This window comes from Meleagris gallopavo, chromosome 3, assembly GCF_905368555.1.
Source record: "Meleagris gallopavo chromosome 3, MGAL_WU_HG_1.1, whole genome shotgun sequence".
In the NCBI taxonomy this organism is placed as follows: Eukaryota; Metazoa; Chordata; class Aves; order Galliformes; family Phasianidae; genus Meleagris; species Meleagris gallopavo.
In genome coordinates this window covers 71,528,048-71,552,597 of record NC_139406.1, presented here as the reverse complement: position 1 = coordinate 71,552,597, position 24,550 = coordinate 71,528,048, and the positions used below count along the sequence as shown (strand labels likewise).

Genomic DNA, 24,550 nt, shown 5'->3' with positions numbered 1-24,550 from the left:
TTTTTTTCATAACTTGATTCTATTATAAGTTACTGGAATGAGCACAAATAATCATCACAATCAAAACAACAAAAACAGCTTTAAATACTTGTAATCAGACCATTAACACATGAACAGGAGCAAAACAAATGACTGTACAGTTATGCTGTAAACTTTGGTCTTCCTAAGCGTTCTTTGTACCACTGTTTCATGCTGTACCTTGTTCCATTTCTTGTGCAGTGCTGCAGTGTGTCCAACTTGCTCAGTTGTTTGTAGTTTTTTCCAAGGTATTTTGTGGGAAAATGGAAGGTAAGAGAATCAAAGATCATTTTTCATGCGAGTTTCTTTCTCTCAGCACAAATGGGCTGAAATACTTTCTTTGATTAATGTTGAAAATGTTACTAATACTCCTCTTCAATCTTTCAAAACACTTTCTATAACTAGTGTTATATGCAAGTTCTTTCATTTGGCAGCTTATTAGGTATCCTAAACAAAGTGCTGTAATACATTAAAATGAATAAATATAGGGATGTTGTGTACTTTTCCCAAGCTTTCTCAGTACAATCATGAATTGTGTATCTGTGTTTTGGCATTAGTCCTCTATTTACATTCTGTTTCCAAGCCCTGCAGACATAACTTTTCTTTTTGTTTACAAGTCCACGTTATTGATGCTTTCTAGTGTAAAAATATTTTTTCCTGTTTTAGAGATATCATGAGGCAAACAATTCACAGGTGGACTTTAGAGTAAAGCATTAATATCGGGCGTACTTGTCATTCTTCAAAAGAGAAGAATCTACACTTGTTTATTTTGTAAACAAACATAAAAATACATATTTTTCTTAAATAGAGAAAATACTTCCCATGCCCCAAAATGCTGTCAAGTTTCACTGCAGTGACTACTGCAGGTATTTCACCTGTTTGGCCTTCCTGGGGATTAATTTTGTAGATGTTCTGTGATATCAGCATCCCAAGTTTTTGCTTATTTTGACTATTTCGGACCCTTTCCTCCTCAAAACTGTTTGTTCTGCTGAGATGTAAAAAATACGACCTGGATAAGATCAAGGTTTTTCGTTGTGCTGTCCCATCTGATGTGGGAAATTCGAAGAATTAAGAGTAGGGAAAAAGGAAGATAATGACAGCGTGGTATCGTTACTTAAAACCAGAACCAAGAAGTCAGAAAATTAAACCTCATAAAAAGAAATAAGCTGTTTCAAACTCTGTGTTTCCAGGATGTGATTTTCCTGTGTTTCTGTGTCCTCTTCTTGTCCAAACCATATTTATCATGCTGGATAAGTAGCGTGTGGACAAGAAATTGTCAGGTTGGGCGGTTCTTGAAAGCATTAGGTGCATCTTCATTGCCATGTTGTTCAGAGGTGGTTGCAGGAAGCCTTTCAATTAAGATTTTTTTTATAGAAACATAGAGAACCTTTGGAATTTCTCCACCTGTTTAACCCACTTCCTACTTTACAGTGCTTCTAATCACTTCAGTATTGCTGCATTGCCTAGGATGTGAGTAAGTCAGATTCTACTGACATCTTCTTCATTGTAAAACTCAATGCCCAGTAAATCAACAGAGTTCATTTACATTTGCACTAGTGAAACCAGTTAAATCCTCTAGTTGTAAATCTGTGGTTTGATTATTTCTACTGCGGCTTTCATAATTTTCCTTATCCCTTGTACCAGCTCTCCACCAAGGCAGAAGGCACTGCTGATGTGGTTATAAAGACCACCTTCCTCTTTTGCTTTCTATCCCAACTCTTGCACTTGCCATGTCTTCAATGATGAGTTTTCCAATGCCATCTCTGAAGCAGCAGGAGATCTTGCATGCTCATTTTCTTTCCTTTTCTTGCCATTCCTGGTACTTCCATGTACAGTTTCCTAAGCCAGCTGGTGTTAGGGTCTGTGGGGTGCTGCACAGCCTCTCGTTCTGTTCATGTTCTGTTCTATCTCTCTCTTCCTTGTGTTTTTACCCTCCAAAAAATGCATTGATGGTTAACATAGTTGCCTTTATCCAACCTACAGTTTTCTTTATTAATTTCTCACTTCTCATCTTAGTAGCATCTTTAGTAGCTTAGTGGTAGTGATGGTGATAGGAGGATGATTGGACTAGATGATCTTGTAGGTTCTTTCCACCTTTGTGATTCTGTGATTCTATGATCTTTCCTCATAACATTTAGCCATGTCAGCTGACAAAGTGCTGTCCTGCTGTTAATTTGATCTTGCTGCAGCATGCCAGAATTGTTTGGATTGCACCAAGCCAAGGAACCTCCGAGGAGAGCCTGGCTGCTGCTGCCCATGTTGCCATTTGGAATGTGTTCTAGAACATTTCTGTACATGCAACTCCAAATCGTGCTGGACCTTAGGGCTGATAAATAAAAAAGCTCAAGTGCCTGCAAAGCACTGTATCAGTAATAAGGTCATGGTAAAGGAGCTACAGAAGAGCTCAAAACACACGTGTAGTTCTTTATCTATTCTATTTATTTATTTCAGCCCCCTTTTAGGGATGTGATTTGCTTTCTCTACCATTTCCCTCTCTCTACTCTTGCTGCAGTTCTTGTTTGTGCTTGCGACAGTGTTCCCCAGGACAGGAGCCTGACCCTTACATTTGTAAAACATGCAGCATATGATGTGCCTGGCCAGAAATAGCTCTAGGGCAGCACCAGGGGCTGGTACCAGTCTTGCCCTTTGCGTGGCCTCTGTGCTGTGAGACGACTCAGTGCCTTGCCATCACCTCTGTTCCTCCCCACACGCCTTTTTCTCTCTGGGCCGTTGCTTTGACTTTTATCCAAGGATAAAGGCCTTTGAGGTGGATGACTCACAGCTTGGCACTTCCTTTGACTCACGCTTTGCCACCTAGGACATTGGTCAGCTCTTATGAAACTGCTATATATTTATTTTTTTTATTGCTTATGACGACACTCACACAACACATATCTCTGATTTCACTATCACTTCTTTCGGTTCAAAGCTGTACTTTTTCACGCTATTTTTTTGGTGACTCCCATCTCCCTTCTTGTGGATTTATTTGGTAGCCTCTCTGTTCTGCTCATTCCCTGCAAACTGCAGAGCCTCGGGGGTCTCTCCTCTCTGCAACCCTGCTGTAGGGGCTGCATTTCCAAGGAAATAGGCAGTCTGGCCCTTTGCCGCCCTGTGCAGCAACTCTGCCCCTTCAGCAGCTCTCTGGCCCAGAGCAGCTCCTGGTGACACTGGTCGGATGATGGTGCAATTAGTGGCATTTCATAGGTGCAGGTGATTAGGTCTTGGCAAACACTTCAGCTGGTGCAAAACAAAGAATCCAGGTCACTTCCCAGTAACTGTGCTGTCTGTGCAGGGCAGGACTGACGTGGCTGGAAGTTGCTAATACCTCATTCCTGGCACTGCCACTAGCAGAAATGATTGATTGCAGCCAGGAAGCCGCTCTGGGAATATTGTGCTTGTCTATTGTCACAGAAGGATTTGTCGGAGAAGTGGTGCAGTGCTATCTTTCACATATTCACATATTGGTGTCTTTCTAAAGGTACTAGCAGGCTCCCTTCCTCTGCAGACCCTGCACTTGCACCCCCACTCCCTGGTGCTGGCCCAGCAGCCCACCTTTCTGCTCGCAGAAGGAGGGGAACTAGCACTACTTCTGGTGGGTTTCCAGATTTAAGCAGGAATGATTTTGCCCTGACTTTATAAATCAAGAAAACAACCAATAACACTGACGTGAAGCAGACACCAGATCCCTCCTGGAGAGTTGCATCTCATATTACTAAAGGACTCAAGCAGCTCTCAACAGCTGGTGCTGCTTTTCAGGGCAGTGAGTAGGAGTAGACTGCAGCAAGGGCAAAGCACAGTCCGGCCATGCACATGGGTTGCACCTATTCCTGAGCTGTTTGTTGGCTGCTCGAATTTCCTAGACAGCAGCAGGAGAGGTGGGTCAGGCATGCACTGCTCCTCAATGCAACTTCTACCTGGGGATACAATTCGCAGCTCCCAGGCAGCACTGAAAATCACAGATGTAATTTTTGGATGTTCTGGAGAAGAGTGATTCATCTGGGAAGAGCACTTTGTTCTCTCCCTGATCCATTCTCAGCATTGCTGTGCTTGAACATCAGTCCCAGAACTGATGCTTCCCAAACCCAGAGTCATGCAAGTTGAATGGCCTCATTGGAAATTATTGCTTTTACTGGCACCTACATCATTCCATATAGCTGATTTAATAAGATATGATGCATTATGAAAAACACATCTAACAAATGCATCTAACAAGTGGGCAGGACTTGCTTTATAATTATGCATAACTCTCCAGTTTCATAAGTGCTTTTCCTGGGGAATCACCATGACGGAAGCAAGCCTTGCTATCATGTTTGGACTAGTTGAGGCACTGATTCATGACAATCTATTTCCTGCTTGTTCCACAGCAAATGCCTACAATTTCAATAGCAATTAATGATGATGAGAGATTGATGCATGATAAAGCTGGGTCTTCTGAGGAAGGATTCTGACTGATTGGAATGATTCACCCATGTGTCAAAGCTCACAGTGTTACTAGAACATCACTGCCTTGTTTGCAAACTATTTCTCTTCCGCACAGGTGCATTTCTATCTGCTCTGATAACAGATATAAATACATGAGCCATGAGTTAGCTATTTTGTTCCTCTTTCATCCAAACTCTCCGTATTTTTCTGTTTATGCCACTCTCATTGATTTCTGCAGTGCAGTTCTCCTCTAACAGTGGCACTAACCTTCTCTGCTTCTACCTCAGCTTATAACGTGCATAAAGTTTATCAAAACTTGAGCATAGAGAGCAGCACAACTCTTTTACTGTGATGCTTGGATTTGTGCTCTGCTTCCAGCTGAAGTAGCCGTAACATTTCTGGTACCCATGACAGCTTGTTTAGCCCATTCAGTTTGCTCTGGGTAAACCTCATTGTGTTGAATGAACTGTTGAGACAGAGATGGCAGCAAAAAGAGCAATGCCACAAAGAAAGAAGCAATGCCACAAAGAGAGAAGCAATGCCACAAAGAGGAGCAGTGCAACAAGAGAGGAGCAAGTTGCGCAGAGGCCTCAATTTATTCCATTCACAGAGAAGCTGTGGAAGAAATGCCAAATCTGATGTTTTAAAGCACAGCGTGAGCCCCAGAGGAAAGGCACTGCATCATTGCAAGATGTTTATTATCAGTGTTATTAGTGGTGTTATAATGGCTGTTACTGTATTACCTTATTTCAGTGCTTAAGGAAGAGGAAAATATAGGCAAAGGGAGGGAACGAAAGCCATGGATTTGCTTCAAGCAGAAAGTATCAAAACTGGACATCTGGTCTGAATACAATGATCTCGAAGCAAAAAGTATGTTCTTCACTTTTAAGTCTTTTCTGGGTCTTTTGTTTTGTGGGTTTTTTGTTTTGTTTTGTTTTTTTTTTGCTGTTGATGTTTTTTTTTTAATGGATTATGCAAGTGCTTTCTGCACAGGTAAAACAGATATCTGGGCTGAGATCTGTCATTAGTGAGTAATTTGTGAAGAGACTCATTTATGAAGAGTTCAGATGAGCAAACATTTTTCATGTTGGTTCATATTCCTAGTGAAAGTGCCAAGCATTCATATGGCTCCTGTGATGGGAAAGGAGGCATTGCGTTTGAGCTCAGCTGGCTGCACTACTTCTTCCTGCATGTATCAGAGTTGGACTCATTTACTAAATAGCTTTCCCAGGCTTACGTAACTTTGACCTTACAGGTGAAGAGTTTGGTCCTGCCCTGGGAATTGCAAAGAGAATGGTATTTGTTGACAGAGGCAGATAACACCTCCCCATTCAGTGAGTCGGCACGTCAACGGCAATGGCTGGACAGGAATTGGCAGGAAATTCAGGCTTAGTCCTTGAACTCGTCATTTTTGGCAGAGATGGGAAAGAATGAAACAAAAAAAAGACACAGAGGGAACCTGGATTCTCTCCCAGAGAGAAAGTTTGCTGAATTGCTTGGTCACGGGCTAGCTTGTTTCATTCACAGAAAGCATCGGGGAGGTCTCATGGGAGACCACAGCGTGAATCCCACTGACCCTGGGAACAGCCATCACATAATCCTTCCCTAGAATATTTCAGGATGGTGTAGTTCATCTCTATAAGGCCCTCGTGTGGCTTAACTACATTCAAACTGCCCCACAAGATTCACGGAAGCTTCTCTAAGAGGTTTTGATGATAAATGTAAACCAAGCCTGTATGATGAGCATTCAAAACATTAGTTAATTTTATACCAACACGATTTTTTTAGCATTGAGTTTAAATTTTCATTAGTTCAAAGAATGGCCATTTATTTAGCTCATGTTTTCCAGATGTACGTGGTTGCAAATCAATAACCAGTCCCTTGCAATAAATTCTTGCGTTAAACACTTTATAGCCAGGCTAAAGGGTACATAAATAAGAGGAGAGCAAACTGATAGATTGCTAGAGAACCAGTATTCCTGCCTTTCCTTAGAAAAGTTCATGTACATACCAGCTGGCACGTGTTATATTTGCTTACAGGGTTTTCTTTCCTTCTACTCCTCACCGTGGATTTGCAGTTGGCACTTGCAGAAATCTGGAGCTTAATGCAAGCCAGCGTGCCTCCGTGTAACAACCTGAGCTGCACAGAGGGGCAGGACATCTGTGAAAGCAGCGCTGGGAAAACTTGGCTGCTGCCTTTGCCCTCAACAGGGATCTGTGAGGGGAGTTCAGCATGTTACGAGAACAGAGCCGAGCTGAAGGCCCCCCCAGCTGCAGAGAAGTGCAGCCGTGCCCGAGTGTGGCTGGGAGGTGTGCAGTGCCACCCATGACACACCCAGCAGGTTCCTGCTTCTTGGAAATGTTATGGCAACATGTCGTATTGTCAGTAGGCCTCGTGCTTTCCAGTTTGCTTTGTCATTTTGATCAGTAGTTTCTACTCTGTAACAAAACACATATGTGGTAATGTAATCATATTAACAGGAACAGTGTTTTCAATGACTTGAAAAAAGAAGGTAGCATGCTGGAGTGCACCATTCTCACTTCCAGCAGTGAGCAGCTTTTGCACTAAATGCTGGATTTCTTCCATTGCAACAAACGGCTCTCAGCAGATACCAAATTGTTCAATGCACTGCTGCTAAGTACTGCTTTCCCATTGGTGTGAGACGCACAGAAATGGTCATGACTCGCCCCTTGCCAGTCAGGCTCAAAGATAAACAAGCAAAAAATTCAAATTCAGGTAGAAAACTATCCTACGGCACTGGCCGATGGACATTTCTTGTTTTGCGGTGAGGATATTTTTACTCAGCAGAGTGAAACAAACCCATGTCAGAAGGCTGATTTATCGCTCACGTGTACAGAAGTTTCTGCCCCCATTTGCCAGCCCTCTGCTGCTCTTGTTTGACCTCATCCCTAGAAGGCTGAAATTTTATTACTGTAATGAATCTTGGCTTCTCATTCCCAGTACCTGAGGGATTTGCACACGCTTGTGCCAAGCCGCTGTCTCCTTGCCCAGCAGTATAAAAGCTAGGATACATGAAGGTTGATTTCACGTGGGAGTTAGAGAGAAGAGATTTATCACAAGACATTTTTGACCCTTGTTACATCAGCCTTTATGAACACAGTATATCAGCTAAGATAAAGACTCACTCCACAATATCATTTACCGTTAGCACCAATAAACAGCGCTTCAGCAAAGAGGGAGTTGGGGGTCAGGCTGAAATACTGAAGTCATTTGGGACGTGGAGTTTAACGATTTGTCCACAAACAGGTTAGGGGTGGAGAAGGGCAACCTGCATGCCTGACCCAGCAATTGGGCTGCCATGCTCGTGCCAGCCTCTGCGGGAGAACTCTGATGTTCACTGCATCTTCGTTAGTGTTGGATTGCTGCTTCCTTTCTTTCTGTTAGATGTACCAGGTCAGAATTCAGCCAGTCTCCTGCTCTTTTCTCCTACTGCCAGTAGCACCCCCCCTTTAGTTTCAGTGCTATTTATTGATGCAGTGGTTCATGTCAGATTTGATCTGATGCCAAGTGGCAGTGGGTAATGAACGTTTTCCAAAGAAGCTCTCCTTTCCGAAGGACACAAGCCCCTTCACCTTCACACTGCTTCATAAACATGGGTTAAGTAACTCCAGACTCAAACTAGTCTTTCCACACCATTTTCAGAGCGTGGTTCAAACACTTTTCATTTTTTCAGTGATTGTTCAGGTTCCTTCTTTTCCTCTAGGGCCAACTAGTCCAACATTGTTTAATCCCAGCAAACCAGGTGAGAGATCCTAGGAAAAGGGCTGGGATTCCTCTTCACCATTCTTGCCATCAGGATGCAAGCACACAACTTGAGGACACCATTCCTTCGGCAGGGGGGTTAGACTCAATGATCTCTAGAGGTCCCTTCCAGCCCTTAAAATACTGTGATTCTGTGTGTGTGATTCCATCTCCATCGCTGGCTATAGGGAGAGAGGAGCACCTCAGGGGACGGTTCATCTTCTCCTAGGATCTGACTGAGCCAGGGAAGATGTGTCATGAGCTGGAAGCCCTGGCCAAGGAGCTAGTAGAGCTGTGGGGCTGGGATCTGGGGACACTAGGTGAGCCGTGCACAACTGAAGGTAACAGCCACGTGGGATAAGTGGGAAAAGGGAGATGCTGGGGTGAGGGTTGTTTGCTACTGTGTTCACAGGGAGGATCACTAAACTTCTCTTAACAACTTCACAGTAGTTTATTTTTTAAAACTATTTTGTTACAATATATTTTAATGAAAAATACCTTTTAGTATATTTTTTCTCTCCTTCCAGCAAATCTTTCATTTGAAACCCTTTTGTTTCTTCTGGAATACTTCTCTTGGCTTTTGTATTTTCAACTAAGGTGAATCACACCTTTACTGACAACACCCAGAAAAGCTCCCAAGAAAACCCGCCGTTGGCCCACGTGGCTCCCTTTGCACCTCAGAAGTTTTCAGCAGCCAGTTCAATGCCTCATCTCCCTATGTAAGCACCCTTCATGCATTATTAACTCTCGTCCTTTTCAAAACATCACTGTGCACATTTACTGCATGTAAATGCAGAGTTAGGTTCTTATTTATTTCACATAGTGCCAGAGAGTAAAAGAGCTTTTAAAGTACAAGTATATGAAATATGGTTTTTCAGAGAACTGTTTAGTTTGTTTATAAATCCAGACCAAACATAGAGCTTTTTACAGTGTAGATCATATATCACAGTCATTATTTGTTGTTTGACCTCATCGTTTATTTACTCATGAGGCACAATAAAAGCTATGCAAAGATCTATCTTTTCTGTGGTTCTGCTTCTCGTGGCTTCTAACGCTTTATGTTTGTTTTATGTTTTGATTTTAACTCACATTCCAGAAGTCATGCGTCTGAGGAAGAAACTGTTCTCCTTAGGTGTTGCTTTGTGCTTTTTTATGACTTTGTTTAAAGCTAATTCCCAACCTTCACCATTAAATAGAAAATTGGAAACATAAAGACACAAAACCTTACAGCAAATCTGTACCCAATACATTGCTTTTTAAAAAAGGAATCAAATTACTTCGGGGTTAATCTCTTGATTTGTGATTTGCTAGTGTATGCTAGGCACATGCTATGCTTTGCCTTATGAAAGCCATGCTGCTGTGTGAGCAAGCAAAGAAACAAGCATCACAGTTAGAACCTGGGGGAAAGAGGTGGATTGCTTTCCATCAAGGCTGTGAGGCTGTTTTAACTGTGGAAAAGGGAAAGAAGGAGGCAGAAGTTAAGAAATGGGAATGTTGGAGAGAGTAGGGTTTGGAACCAACCTCTTTTCTTTTGCTTCAGACAAGGACCCTCCCTCAGGGCCCCACAGGCTTTGTGCAGAGGATGCTCAGTGCCTAGCAGCAGGGATGTGCTGAGCGGCACAGGGCAGGGCTGTCCCACCCCAGCCTCAAGGAAGGTGCTGTCACCGTGTGAGCTTCACATAGCACACCCAGGGAACGTTCAGATCCTCTGACAACATCAGGAACAGCAGTAGTGCTTTGTTATTGGAAAGAAGCAAGTGAACAATAACATTCAAGCTGTAAATTAAAAGCCCACTGTAAACGTAGATTTCATGAGCAAAGCTCTTAAGAGTATTAGCATGCATATTATAAGAAATTAAAAACAAGGAGGAATGCTAGGCAAGAACACTCAGGTTGAAGGAGAATTCACCACTCAGTTACACAAGAGCAATCTTGTAAATAAACACACCATGATTTCCATGGGTGACGTTGCAGTCATGCTGTATTTATAAGCAGCTTAACCATAATGCTGGAAGCTGAAACAACAGCATGCCATTTACAACAACGAGAAGATGAAAAATGAATGAAAAACAAAACAAACTTGCCTGTCTGTTCTCAACCATGCCCTGGAAATGAGGTTATACTCTCAAAAAAAGCTGATAATTGCTCAGGTCTTTGTAGGACTGGGATTGGACTGCTTTTCTCTGAGTAACGTCACTGATTGCTTTAAAATATTTATTGAGAAGCCTTCTCTGACAGAGCTGGCTTTTACTCTTTTTTAAAACATTGTTTACAGTAACAGTTGTTCATACTATTTTACTGATGAATTTCTTCCCCTTCAAGTATATACCATGGCCTCTATCTTCCTTCCATTGATTCTTTATTTGCAAGTGTTCTATCGATGATTCAGACACTAACTTCTCGTTTCATCTGATGTTTAGAAATGCCTTGCTTCTTGTCACTTGCTATTTATAGTTAAGTTGTAAAATAATTACATCATTGTGCTTGTTCCTAACTGGAAAATGCAACATTTTGAAAACAGGTGTAATCAACAGCAATGCTCTTTTGATTAAAACAAGTACATTCTTCAGAAATATTTTCCCTATTATCCAAGAGTTGTGTGACTAGTCAAATAAAAAGATGACTCACATTAGGAAAAAATACATATCTTGTTTGCCCAAGTGCCAGCCAATCTTTTAATAGTCTGCAGATCAATTTACTCATGTGAAATTGATATTCCAAGGTGCTCTGATACCTATCAGAGCAAATCAGTTGCTGACCATAATGCAGTCATTGAAGCTCCTGTGTTCCAATGAGCTGCACCAAAGGAGGGAGTTGAGGACAGGTAAAATGCCGGGCTCCTGAGATCATCTGCTGCAGAGAGCATTGCGGAAATGTGCCTGGTCAGGTCTTGTTGCATGAAGTAATCTGACGTGCCTCTCCTTCTAGGTCAGAGGGAGCTGCAACGTCTAGGCGATACGCAGTGCCATGCTATCGTGTGTATCGCAGGAGTTAAAAATGTGGTTAGGCTGCAAAGGCAAACACTCGAAAGTTAAGAAATGCCAGAGTTAAGGACAATTACTCAACTGTAATTTGTCTCCCAGCGCCAAATTACTCTGATACCATCTCCAGCCACAGGATTGCCTGAAGTTTTCCCCCTCTGCTGTGCAGAGGATGAGCTGTTTGTTTACTGTGTGCCCAGACCGTATTTACTGTACACTCCTCAGCCTGCTTTGAAAACAGAGCTTTTTATTCCTGTTCAGGTTTTCATGGGATCAGATCTCTGGAGTAGACTCGGCTCAAACATTTCCCACCTTTGGGTGCTTGGCTTGGCGACTGCAATAATATTCCTTTGCTACAGAGTGGTGAGGGACAGGGAAACCAAACTGATGGTGATTTCCTGGTATGGGATTGAAGTTCACTGGTCTCCTGCCCCCTTCTCCCAGTTTATTCTCTCTGTCTCCTGTTTAGAACCATGGAATCACAAGGTTGGAAAGGACTTACAAGATCATCTAGTCCAACTGTCCTCCCATTACCACAAGCCACTAAACCATATCTCTTAGCTCCTTCTTGAACACTGCCATGGACAGCAACCCCACCACCTCCCTGGGCAGGCTATTCCAGTGCCTGACCACTCTCTATATGGCATATCAGGTCCTAAACTCTCCACATTCAAATCAGGCCACCCTTCCACCTGGTTGCGTGGTTGTGTTAAGAACCAAAAATCACCATTTGTCCTTAGTTCTGGAATCTGGGCTGACAGTGCTTCCCAACTGTAAGTGCAGGCGAAGTGCAGCTCTGAGGAGCACACCCTGGTCAGAGAGGGGCAATGCGTCTCTGCCAGGTCAGTGTCAACTGATTCATTTTGCTCCCAGAGAACATAATTCACCAGATTTCTCTAATTTTCCTGTAGAATAGCAAAAAGCAGATCTCTAAAAAAAAGGCTGCTTTCACGACCATCTTCTAACACTAAAGAAATCCGGGTTCCTCAAAGAAAAAGTCACTGCTGGTTGTTTTAATGAAGGTTTTTTCCCTCACAGCTGGACAACAAGCTGATCTGGCTGAAATTTTCCACAGTAATTCAACAGAAGACAGAGATTTGGAATTAAAATGCTGTTTAAGGTTTGACAAAACCATAAGCAACAGAAAACAAGGCTTCTAATGTAGCGTGATGGAGACCTTAGTAACAGATATTGTCCCCAGCTCCGCTTGTAATAAGTGGTGGGAATTGATGGTGGTCATTGTAAAATCATTTCCACATTTAAATGTTGATGGGGCTCATTGATCAGGTGCTGCGTGCAGGGCCAATCGAGAAAATAGACTTGTGAAGTCATCATCAGTCCTGCGGGAGCGTGCTAGTGGAACTCCCTGTGCATTCAGGAGAATGGAAGGTCCTTGCAAATGCCCTGTGTGTGATGCACAACGTGCCACATGCTGCTGCCCCCACATGGATTAGGCTCACTCTATGGGCATTGGTCAGCAAGGGGCTGGTTGGGAGGCCTGGGCTCCCAGAGGAGAAACTGATTTGCATTTTCAGTTTCCTGGCCAGGCAAAGCCAAGCTTCTCTTCAATGGTTAGCAGAGGGTTATAAACTACTAGGAAGTGACCTCAGCTGACAAGTATATCATGTTCTTTCATTCTATTCACTTACAGCATTTATAGCATCCCCCCATTATCGTTTAGACTTTTACAACTCTTAATGACCCTTTTATCAGAGCAGCAATAACCAGTAAATCCACTTTGGCATTTATTGCCCTGTCTCTAATACATAAAAGCCCCAATTTATAACATCTCATGGATGCTGAAGATTATTTTTAAACTGTTAGTGCTGTAGAACTTCTTCAAACCTCACTACAAAAATAACAGCAAGCTCTGATAAAGGCCCAGTTTCTGCTGTTTGCTCAGCATCAGCCCTATATGAGATTCAGCACCAACCTGCAATAAACAACTCTGTGCACTGGGTCTTGTATGGCAGAGAGGGAGAAACCAGGAGGCCAAACTTTTGGGGCCCAAGGAGCATTTTCATAGGGCGAGAAAAGCACACTGATGCCTGTATCTAAGCCTCTATCTACCGTAGTTGCTTTTTATCACAGTATTTCACCATTTCTCCCCGTTTCAGCTCCCTTTGGGTGCAGGCTGGGCTACTGCTGCTGTCCGAGCTTTGCTGCATGCTGTCAGCTTCTTCTGACTGCTCCTTGGGAGGCACAGAAGGAGCTGAAGGGGCAAACTGAAGCGTGATACTGATCTGCAAAGCTCATAGCCATGACCACCACCCCTGGCAGCCCAACATCATCCCATGGATATCAGGGTTTGCTCAGCCCTGTGCCTGGTGGCCAGAGTCATTCTGCAGTGCGCAGGGCACTGCTGGCCCAGGCAGAAATTCCAGTGGCACCCCAAGGCCTGCAGTATTCAGGTGCATGCAACGTGATTCGGGGCTGCACGCAATCACAAAGTACGTCACAGACAGACAACTGAAAAAGAAGCATTGTTTCCTGGCTAGCAGGCACTGGCAGGCTTTGAAAAAGAATATTCTGAGGAATTTTGACCAGCAAGAAGGGCTGCTTTCCTGTTGAGAGAAAAGATGCCGGGGGTGGCGGGAGCTCTGGGCAGAGGGAACACAGCTTTCAGCACAGCAGCCCTGGGGTGGTACAGATTTGTCCACCTGCCAGGAGTCAGGCACCTGGTGTTACGTGTCTGGGCTTTCTGTTTGAGAAGGGGAAGGAAACAGGTGCTGCCAGAAGAGATTTGATTGCAGCCCAGGCCTGTCACACATCTCTAGACCTGAGTTTGCTGTGATGAGAATGTCACTTTGAAGTTATCTCTGTTATCATAGGTGATGGCCAGGCTCCAAACTACCTTGTTTACTCAGCAGTGTCAATTTTACTCAACACACAGTAATGCTCTGCAGTCCCTGTAGGATGTTTAATTGCCATTAGTACCTCCAAAATCCTGCCTTGACTTTACTTGTCTGCAGGCAAGACACATATGTCCATGAGTGCCTGCAGGAAGTGGGATAATTTCTGCTCCCTTCAACCTGCTGAAATCCTCCTGTCTATTTCCATATCAGAGCACAGCAAATTAATCTTCAAGAATCGTTTCAAACTGAACCATTAATGAAGGCAACACAAGGATACTATGTGTTCCTGGCAGGCACCTCATTTTCTGCTAACTCTATTTCTAGACACCAGACTTGGACTGGATTCAGAGTCCAGCACTGGCAAGACTTGACATCAGTGGATTTTGAACAGGCTCATGGATATTTCTGTATGGCAAAGACAGTGCCAGGTGAAGACACCCAGGATGGGTCTAAGTGAGCTTCTGCAAGGGTAGAAGGTTGGAATTGCTGCTGGTAATCCTGGCTAATTAGCCTTGCTGAAACATTCGCTTTTGTGATCTGGGCAGAGAGCTCAGCTGAGGCAGTGATTTTCCTTCTGATGTGAGTGAGCTCAGGTATCTCTGAATCACTCCATGTGCCATGTGAAGCTGATTTCAGTGCAGAACCATAAACCCAACAGGTCTCTAAAGAACTTTTCATTAATATAATTTATTGGTCAAATCATTTCTCTGACCTATTTCCCATTCAACTAGCATGTCTCCCCATCTACTCAGTATAATTGCTGTAGAACCTGAACTTCACTGCCTGGGCTTAAATGGCCTGACATCTATCACTGAGTCACAGGATATTAAGAGAAAGGTGAGAGAATTCCTGGCGTGCTGCCACTGAGATCAGATTGGGTTTCTTGCCAAGCAAAAACACATGGCTGTATAAAGGGGCTCATGCCACTTCAGCTTGGTCCTTGCTCAAGGCTTAGCTGGAAAACAGTGGAGGCTTTTGCTGGGGTCAGAGGTCAGTCCCAATGCTTTGGCTGTGTTGTTGTATTGGTCTGCAAAGGTTGAGGCTGAGGAGAGCCTCTCTGTTAGTTTCATGCTGTTACCACCCAACCAGCCATAGGAGGTGGCACATCCCACTTGCGTTGCATGCCAGCTCATCCGTGGCCTGATCTTCTCCCATCACTTGTGCTCTGTACCATCGTTCTTTTCCCCACTCATTTTCTCTCACTAACTGTAAGGAAATATAGGATGCTGGGTTATATGCTTTTGCTGATGATTAATTTTGTTGCACACTGTTTCCACTGCTGAATTATGAAACATCAAAGAGCACAAAACATAGCCACTGTCTTTGCCAAGAGACATCCATTCAGTTTTTTTGTCCTTTTTCCTGGGGAAGAAAAGCTCTGCTGACGTCGCCTGTGTTGTTCAGGGTCTTTGCAATTGGCTCTCATCCTTTTTGGACTCCTCCTCTACCCTCACCTTCCTGAGTCCCCCACCCCATATCACAGGGTAGCCAGGGAAACCAGAAACCATGGCAACAAAGAGCAGGATAATTTGTCTCTGAGGAAAGAAGTATAAGCATGCAAAATCCTTTTAATGTTTATACCAGGCAAGTGGGTCCAAGCCTTCTCTTTTTTAGAGGCAAAAGGCATGGATTGTTTTCCAAGTGCTGTGAGACCCAGTTGATGCTCAGCTTCTACCAGGCCTGGCCCCACATGGAGGGATGTCCTCACACCATGCAGCAGGACCTCCATCTCCATCAGCGGAGTCCCCATGCTTGGGACTTGGCTGCCCCACGACTAACTGCTTCTCAAATAGGAATACAGTCTTTGATACTACTCTTGTGCTACAGGGCAGGGATTCTATTACAATTGAAGATTGAAGAGCTTGGGCACAGGAGGTTTAGGATCAGCTTTTCAAATGAAGAGCCAACTGAGTGTTTCTCTAGCTCTGGAAAGCTAGAGCGAATCACTGATGAAGAAGGGACAAGTGGGTTCTCACAGTCCCATCAGTGGCTCTGCCTATGGTTTCAAACTCTTGTGCTGGGGGTGAGGCTTTCTTGCAGCTATGCAGAACCAAGGACACACAAGTCCAGAACACAAATACATGATGATGTTACTATTTACTATAAACTAATGAACATAAATAGCTAAACCAGTGGTGCCCTCTGTCCCTCATAACACTCTCTTAAAATGCTGGGCCACAGTTAACAATGGCACTTGCCATTTTTCTCTGGCAGCAAGTCACAGAGTTCATGTTTTTAGTACCCATCTTAATGCTCGTGGTTTTAAATAGACATCCTGCTCCATGGTACCATGGCTGCTGGAAATAGAGGCTGCTGGAGGAAACATGTCATCCCTGTTGCAGCCCACATAGCCAAGTCCAACCCTGCCGGGTCTCTTCCCCTTGCCCTCTCCAGCATTGCAGCAGTATCATTTTCACTATCCCTCCAAAATCGGGAAGGGAGGAAGGCGGTGTAGAAAAGACCAAGACTGCTGTGGGAGCATCATATCCCTGCTCCAATTCAGCAAAGAAATAACTGCCAGGTTTTTCTATTCTAAATGAGGGCAAGAGACAAACTTCTCTTCTAGCTTCCAAAATAGAACAATGACTATAAGTTGCTTTCTTTAGGAAAAGAATGATGACAGTAATAATAAATTGTGCACATTTATTTTTGAGTTTGCAGATGGATGAATGCCGAGAGGTGGTTGGGAAGAAAACAAAACAAACCCTGGCAAGCAGCTATTTTTATAGGATAGATTTCTGTTGAAATTTCTATAAGTTGGCAACAGAGCTGTCATGAGACCTTTTATCCAGATAAGGCCATGCCAAAATGCTCAGAAAACATCTTGCTTGCTTAATTTTTTCTTTACAAAAATGGAGGGAGAGAAAGAGAATGAAAGCTCAGGGGAACGTTTGCAGACACACAGTGTCTGCTCTGTAAGACACTAAACAATTTTTATTCTGGAGATGTAAATGGGACTTTTTCCAAGTCTGCCACTTGCTAAGTTCAAATCTGGGGTGGCTCCAAGATTGCCCTTGCACAGAGTTTGTTTGCTGGCTGAGAAGGGAGATGTCACCAGGCAGAGTAAGAAGAGTTCAGGGACCTGACAGACAAGCTAGGACTATCTTGCCTGTAAGTTCAACAAGGCTGTTGAGAGAAGACTGACTCTACAGTCTCTCCAAGCATGGTCGCATGAAAGAGAAGTCAGAATTCTGCTGGTTGTGTTGCTCCTGCCCCCTGCCTCTCTGCTTGCCCTCAGGCAAGGTCTTCTTGATAGGAGTGTTGAGCCAAGGGGACGTCTGCAGCTCCAAACCCAGTTCTGTGGGAAATGTCTGGGCTTTCTTAGACTTTACACTACGTCACAGAAGTGTTGCTGTATATGTGCTTGTAAGTGTCCATTCCTAAAATCTGCACAATTAAGAAAATATTTTAGGTGTAAGTGATGGTTCATAAAGAAAAAATCTTTTAAGAAGAAGAAAACACACAAAAAAACCCTAGAACCCTTAAATATGCTCCGCATAGTTTCAGGATTATAAGAGATACTAATAAGAGACATCAAAATACTGTTTATTTGAGTTGTTCTGTTGAAATCTCTGATATAGTATGCCTGCAGAGGAGTGGAAAGGGTTACTCACTCTGCAAGAATGGAAATCTAAGAAGGCAGCTGTATAACTAGCTCTCTGATGTGAACATTAGATAGTAATGTCTCAAAACTAAACTATTTATGCAGCTCTAGTTTCTATGTTAAATTGACTTTAGCATGTTTGTAACCAAAAGGACAGCTGCTTCCTAAAAGTTTTTCCTTAACATTTATAAAGATTAGCTATTCTTCTGTTGAGATTATTGAGATCATCTTCATGCATTTATTTGATTTTTATTTCTTGTCTTGTAATGCTTTGTTCTTTGTAATGCTAATAACTTAGCCTTAGGAGCGTCTTTGCCTTGACTGTACTCCCCTTGTTTAAACTGAGTTTATTTTAGTTGAATGGGGGACCAGAGGAGGGTCAGAAGTGGAGGCCAGCAGGCCATCTCTAGGTTTGACCACCTCCTCCAAATTTGCACACTGTCACCTCTCTGAAGATTCATAGCAAATTCAACAGTTTTCACATGTGTGCAGTTGCAAGTCACTTAGTGATGTTCCCAATGGAATTTGTTGCAAGTTTAAGCAGTGATGGATTTTTCAAAACAATTTGCGAGTAGTGCCTTAGTGTTCTGAGTATTTCTAAGGGCGTTTGCAGAGGCTGCACCTGGGCCTCAGCAGCAGGTTGGTCTCCGCTGATGAGCTCTCTAAGGACACCACATATGCTCACCCAAAAACATGTGCCTTATTTACATTCCAGGCATGACAGAACCATGAGGTTCAAATCAAAACCTCGAAGCATCAGTCACTAATTAGCTTATGTGCACACTATATACCCATGGAGCCCACCCTAGGCAGATGAAAGATGTACATGAAGCACTTAAGAGAATGTGGGAGAGGAACAGAGAAGAACAGCGAGAATAACTGAGGCAAGGCAGGAAGAAAGGCTATCATTTACAGCCAGGCCCAAGATAGGGAGGGGTCGTGAGCCTTGAGGAAAGGAGAAAGCTGTCTCAAATGATCAGCAGCCCCTAGCATTCACTGTTACTCTGTCCAGAGGGAAGAGCCATAGAAGAAAAGGGTAGTACAAGACAAAGAGCCTTGGGAGATGTGCTCCACCAAGGAGCCAAAGAGGGTTTCATTCAAGATTGGTGCTATGGAGTCTTACACTGCAGCTGCCTTAGCCCCTCATGCAATGAGATGCAGCTGGGAGAAGTCATATTAGAATTCTATCAAACTGAGATCTTCTGAAAGAAGGTCTTATGGGATTTTGTTGACATTTGCCAAATTTTGTGAAACAGGACTTTACTGTCTCTGTCAGACTCAGGTTTTAGCATAATATGCGTAATACTCTTATTTTCTTTAGGATGTCTGAACTTCTTCCTTTGAGGCTCCATTTCCCTTACAATTACCTAATTGCATTAGAAAATATATCTAATCTTCCTCGGGCTTCTGATACCACCTGCCTCTAGGGATGATGCAGCTAGATCCAACCAGCTGGGGTACATGTGTCCATCCATTAGCCTGAGCGTACAATCGCTGGCTGGATGTTTCTGCCACACGGGCAAGATGCGGGTGTTTTCCACACAAAGGGCTCAGCTGCCTGTTCCTGAGGAGGAGGAATTCATCAGCCCAATGAGAACTCCTCAAGGTTTTGTGCTGGAATGCATGAGAAACGATAATGCATCGATTAGGTCTCTGAGTCAGCCACAGGCGCACCCTTGCCACACCACTGACTGGCCCATTCCCTCTCCCACTTGTTTGTTCCCTAACTTATCTGCTTGACTCATCCCAAGCCCAGCCGATGCTGGAGATAGCAGACTACACATGGTGGCACCTTTGACAGCCTGTGGTGCACCTTCTGCTGCCATTCCCCTCAGGATTGGCATCAGAAATAACAATACAGCAATGAACTTTTCTTTGTCAAAATGGGAGTAAAATATGGGGAGCACAGTGAAAAAAGGGAACCATGGAAAGGGAAAGTGAGTTATGAGAGCTCCCGGGCTAAGAAGAGGTTGTTTTTTTTTCTGTTGTTGTTGTTAAATTGTTTCCCTTTCTTGCACTTCTGCTAAAATGATATTACACTGGCATTGGTACCATGTTTCAGTAATGATGATGTGCTTGCCATGAGTGAAATAGCCACCTTTGAAGTAGTAAGGGCACGATACGCTGTACAGTCATTCATCTTTATCTTTGCATATGGCAGGAGTCCATCACTGCTCTGTTTTTTGTTTTGTTTTGTTTTAATGTCAGGGATGCTGGCATTTCACAGTGTCTGATGTCAGCAAAAGGGCCAGCATGATGTCCAAGGACACGCCAGCTCTGGAGGTATGTAAGCATCACTGTTTCAGTCAGTTTCTGCTCCTTAGTGATTCACAGATCAGCCATTAAGACCGAAAGCATCCTAAGATCCTCTGCTACAATTACTTTTAAATCAATATAATGTGAGCATGGTGTAGCTGGAGTGGGCATGGAGATTTAAAGGGACTTGGGGAAAGGTGCAGAAGACTTCCTTCTTCTTTTCTAGAACTGCGCAGCCTCAAACAGTGGGCAACACTGGAAAATCAAATAACTTCCCTCTTTTCTTGAATTTGCAATGGGAAAATAAGAGAGGCACTGTATGCTGCTGGACAAGAGTAACTCACTTTTTTACAGGAAGTAGATCTTACTTTCCAATGTAAGCTACAGTAGCCTGGGGAGACCTGATCAGGCCCAGGAAGATTGTAAAAGGAAATAGTATGGGCTTGGGTGGCACTTGACAGCAAATGGAGTTGAGAATGGTGTTGATCCAGTTTTGATGGGGATGAGGGAACTGGGAGTCAGAAGAGGTGAGTAGCTGGACAGTAGGAGCTAAAGAGGTAGGATTCTATACTGGGAATTGGAATGTGCATAGGAAGATGGAGGTAGAAGATTGATATATTAGCAAGGGGGTGGAAGGCAAAGACATAGCAAAGGAGGGCAAGGTGGATAGTGTAGCTGTACTTTTCCTTTGTGCACTTATGGTCTGGCAAAGAGACACCAAAGAACACTGGGAATCCCTGCTTCTGCTCTGATGATCTTGTGCTTTCTTGCTCATCTTGGCCTGATGAGTCCAGTGTAGTGACAGATCTCAGGCACCCATGAGGTCTCCTGGAAGGAGTGTCCATGTGTGGTAATCTAGCTGTGATGAAACCAGGAGAGGACTGCTGTGCTCCAGGAGATTGTCTCAGTGGGAAGAGTCAGGCCATGCACAGGCTGCAGGGTTCTGCAGCCAGGTAGGATCTGCTGGTGTCACATGTACACCTTCAGCAAAACACCTGCTGCTCATGACACCTAATCCTAAATGACCCTAACCTCAGATAATGCCTTGAAGTCTTTATTTTCCAAGCCAAAGTTGCATTATGCACAACCACTCAGGCTTCTTTCCTCCAGTGGTCACTTCTTCCTCAAAGAAGTGCCAGGAATGAGTCCGTTGTTTAGAAGGAGATAGGCTCTGCTGGAGTGAGTAATGGAGGTATATCATTCTATAAATGAAGGGAGATGTGGATAGTGTCTCCTTCACCTGCTAAATGCCCAGGTTAATACTTCTTGTAAATTCAGCTGCTCCAGGGCTCAATTTTATAGCCAGTTTCTTTAGTTTTATAAGTGATCGGGATGGAGAATTCTAATGCACATTAAGAAAGTTTGCAGATGATACTAAATTAGGAGGAGCTGTTGACTAACTAGAGGGTGGAGAGGCCTCTCAAGAGATATCTTGATAGATTAGAAAGCAGGGCAATCTCCAACTTGACTTGTTCTTTAACAAGAACAAGCACTGGATTCTGAACCTGGAACAGGCCAACCCTGGATATGTGTACATACTGGGGGACGAGAGGCTGGAGAACTGCCCCACTACGAGATCTGTGGGTTTTGGCTGTCAGCAAGTTGAACGTGAGTCAGCAATGTGCTCTGTCGGCCACAAGGGCAATCGTACCCTGGGGTACCACCCCCAGCTCTGCAGCAGGGGAGGGCTTGTCCCACTATGGGGGCCCTGTGTCTGTGCAGCCCAGAGCAGAGGAGCTGAGTAGAGGCCTGATGGCGGCTGCAGCTCCTCACAGGGAGCGGAGGGGCAGCGCTGAGCTCTGCTCTGTGTGACAGCGACAGGGCCCGAGGGAACGGCATGGAGCTGCGTCAGGGGAGGGGCGGGTGGGGGTCAGGGACAGGGTCTGCACCAGAGGGCAGTGGGCATGGAACGGGCTGCCCAGGGCAGTGGGCACGGCCCCGAGTGCCGAAGTTCCAAAAGTGTCTGGGCAGCGCTCTTAGACATGGAATTTAAGCATTGGGTCGTGCTATGTTGGACTCAATGATCCTTGTGGGTCCCCAGGCATCTTTTACCATCTCCAAAATGTTAGTTCAGTGTCTGTGAGGATCTTTATTGATGACTGTGGTGTTCAGAAGGAAGGAGGGTTGCCAAAGAAGACCTTCCTCCTCTAACTCGCAGCCCCAGGCATTTGACACGAGGCATGGTGTTGGTCTCAGTTGTTCCTTCTAGTCTTCACTTAACTCACCCTGGGGCAAATAGCCACAATTCTCCACCCATGGTTGAGTTTTGACAAGGCAATACTCCCCGGCATTCCTTTGAGGCAGCTCCCCCCTTTTCTGCTTCTCTGGCTGCTGCTGTGCTGATAGAAAGCACAAACTCCATCTGCTGCTGTTGTGCATTTGGGAACAGTGTTCCTTGCAAAGCTCAGCAACTCATGAAGGAAGGTATCTGCTTTAACTTTTGCTCTTGGAGGCAGAGGCATTCATCTGAGTTGACCCAGAGGCGAAGATGGAAGACTTCAAATTTCCCTGCTCACCACCTCCCAGACATTGGCTTGGGCTTTCTTGTCTGGGCTGGCAGCAGCTGGAGCTGTCTGGGCATAGGTGGAACTTCACCTTCAGCTGCTGCTAAGGCAAATGGGCTCTGCTTTACATTTTGCAGCCTTCAAACACTAAGGGAAATCTGTTGTTCAATGTCATTCCTGCTGCAGTTGGTGGAGGCTGAATACCCTTGGTTTGACACGTGTTACCCTACGCCCTTGATTTAACCAGCCTGTATTTGCAAAGTGAACAGCTTTTTTTTTCAGTCTGTCCAGCTGCATTAGAAAGACCCGGGTTTTCCACTCCCTCTGCAGCTGAAAGGACATGGGAATTCCTATCAGTAGATATTCAGGAGCACTTTAACTTATTTAAATAGGCAACTGTAACTTACGGATAATTTGCTTTGCTATGTTGCAAATGTTGCAGTTTGCATTGTGCAGTGAGTATTGTGGATATGTGTTGCACAGCCTGGGATAGGCCCTTACTTGTCCTAGGCAGAGAGATGTAATCACACTGGACCAGATTTACTCCTCACATAAACAGTCACAATTCCTCAGTAGGGCTGGATTTGTTTGTGAAAGCAGTAAATATATACATTACTCTCAATACAGGGATATTTGACCTACCACCAAAAAAGAGGAAGTTGTCAGGAAGATAGCTAAAATTCAAACTCGCTATTTATAAAGAGATTGGAAGTGAGGCATTTAGTTGGCTGTAGCTCAACCTTCTCCTGATCACCTTGGCTGTAATCTGTAAGTTAACCAGTTGGATCCAAACTATCCTACAGCCAAGTGTGAAGGAACCTGCAAAACTCCAAATTCAGATCTGCTTGTAAATGCAGTGTTTATTTAGTAAAACACCAAACTAAACCCCTGTGATCGAACAGCTCTTCTATGTGGACATCCAGAATCCTTGTCCAAACTGAACCCGAGTGCTGGGGTACTGAGCAGCACTGTATTACTTCCAGAAGGAGCTTGAGGAAGTTCCAGAGGTGAACCTGCTGGGTGCCAGATGATGCTGGGAGCTGTGCCTGTCTGTCCCATGCTGGGTATGAACCCTGCTTGGAAGGATGAATTGGGCCTTTAATGACTACAGAAAAGCTTTGGAAACAAAAGTTTATGTTTACATGGTACATTTCATCCCAAAGGACCCTAAATCACACTGCACGAACTTTACATAAACAGCAGAAGTGAAATGCAGCCGTGTCTGGAATGGAGGGTGGCAGCCAGCTGGCGTACATTAGCAGGACAAAAATAAGAGAAGTGACTATTTTCGGCCAAGGACAGCAGGGCAAACCCCTCTGTTGCGAAAGTGCCTTCAAAACTTCAAAGCAGAGTTTTACTCTAAACAGTGTTGGTGAGTAAATGGATCTTTTGTAGCTGATCGATGTTTCCCCAGGCACCTCTGGGGAATTCACTCAACGAAACAATTTTTTGTTACGTTTTGTGCCTGCTAGCACTACTGAACTTCCTCATTTATGACTGCACATTTCTACTCCAGGTCCATACTCACTGCAGATATGTGAGTCCCACCTCTGCAGCCCCCAGTGCTGCAGGTAGGAGAACCAGGAGAAGCCTCTTCAGCTCTCGGAGCTGAGCTTGCCCTGATCTGGAAAATATGGAAGTAAACATTTTGCTTATCAGCTGGGTGAATCTATGAGTTGATTAGAAAGATTTCCACAATGCCTGGCAATGTCACTTTTTGGAGAACAACTGACCTTCAAATATCAGTGCAGAGCAGCCAGGACATTTGGAGACCTTACCCCCAAGACCTTCTGGAACAGACTGTGTTGTATGTCTTTGGTCTCTTTGAACAGCACAAATACATCAAGCTTCCTGGCATGATTTTGCTCAGACTACAGCCTAGCCTATTCAGGGGGATACAAACAATACAGGGACCACTCCCCTAGAGGTGGGACAGATGAGGAGCATTTAGGCACCCTAAAGCCCAGCCCCTCACCATTTCATTTATGAATATTTCTGTGAGCTTTGGGAACAGAACACTCCTTCCACAGCTACACTGCTCAGTAAACAGAACAGGACAGGGAAGGGAGAAGTCAGCCAGGAGCCAGATGTCTTACAAGGAGCATTCAAAGCTGGGACACGTCTCTGCTGGATCTCAGTTTGAGTTTA

General features: G+C 44.2%; 2 long non-coding RNA genes across 2 annotated transcripts in view; one reads left to right on the top strand and one right to left on the bottom strand.

The window, feature by feature from the left end:
- Positions 1-83: 83 nt before the first annotated feature.
- Positions 84-24,550, bottom strand: part of LOC104910405 (uncharacterized) — a 36,706-nt gene continuing 12,239 nt past the window's right edge. Inside the window, exon 4 of the long non-coding RNA XR_793048.4 lies at positions 84-11,210. This is a non-coding gene — a long non-coding RNA (uncharacterized LOC104910405). The remainder of the gene's footprint in view (positions 11,211-24,550) is intronic.
- LOC109366843 (uncharacterized) overlaps positions 104-24,550 on the top strand; it is a 38,749-nt gene continuing 14,302 nt past the window's right edge. Inside the window, exon 1 of the long non-coding RNA XR_002113488.3 lies at positions 104-288. This is a non-coding gene — a long non-coding RNA (uncharacterized LOC109366843). The remainder of the gene's footprint in view (positions 289-24,550) is intronic.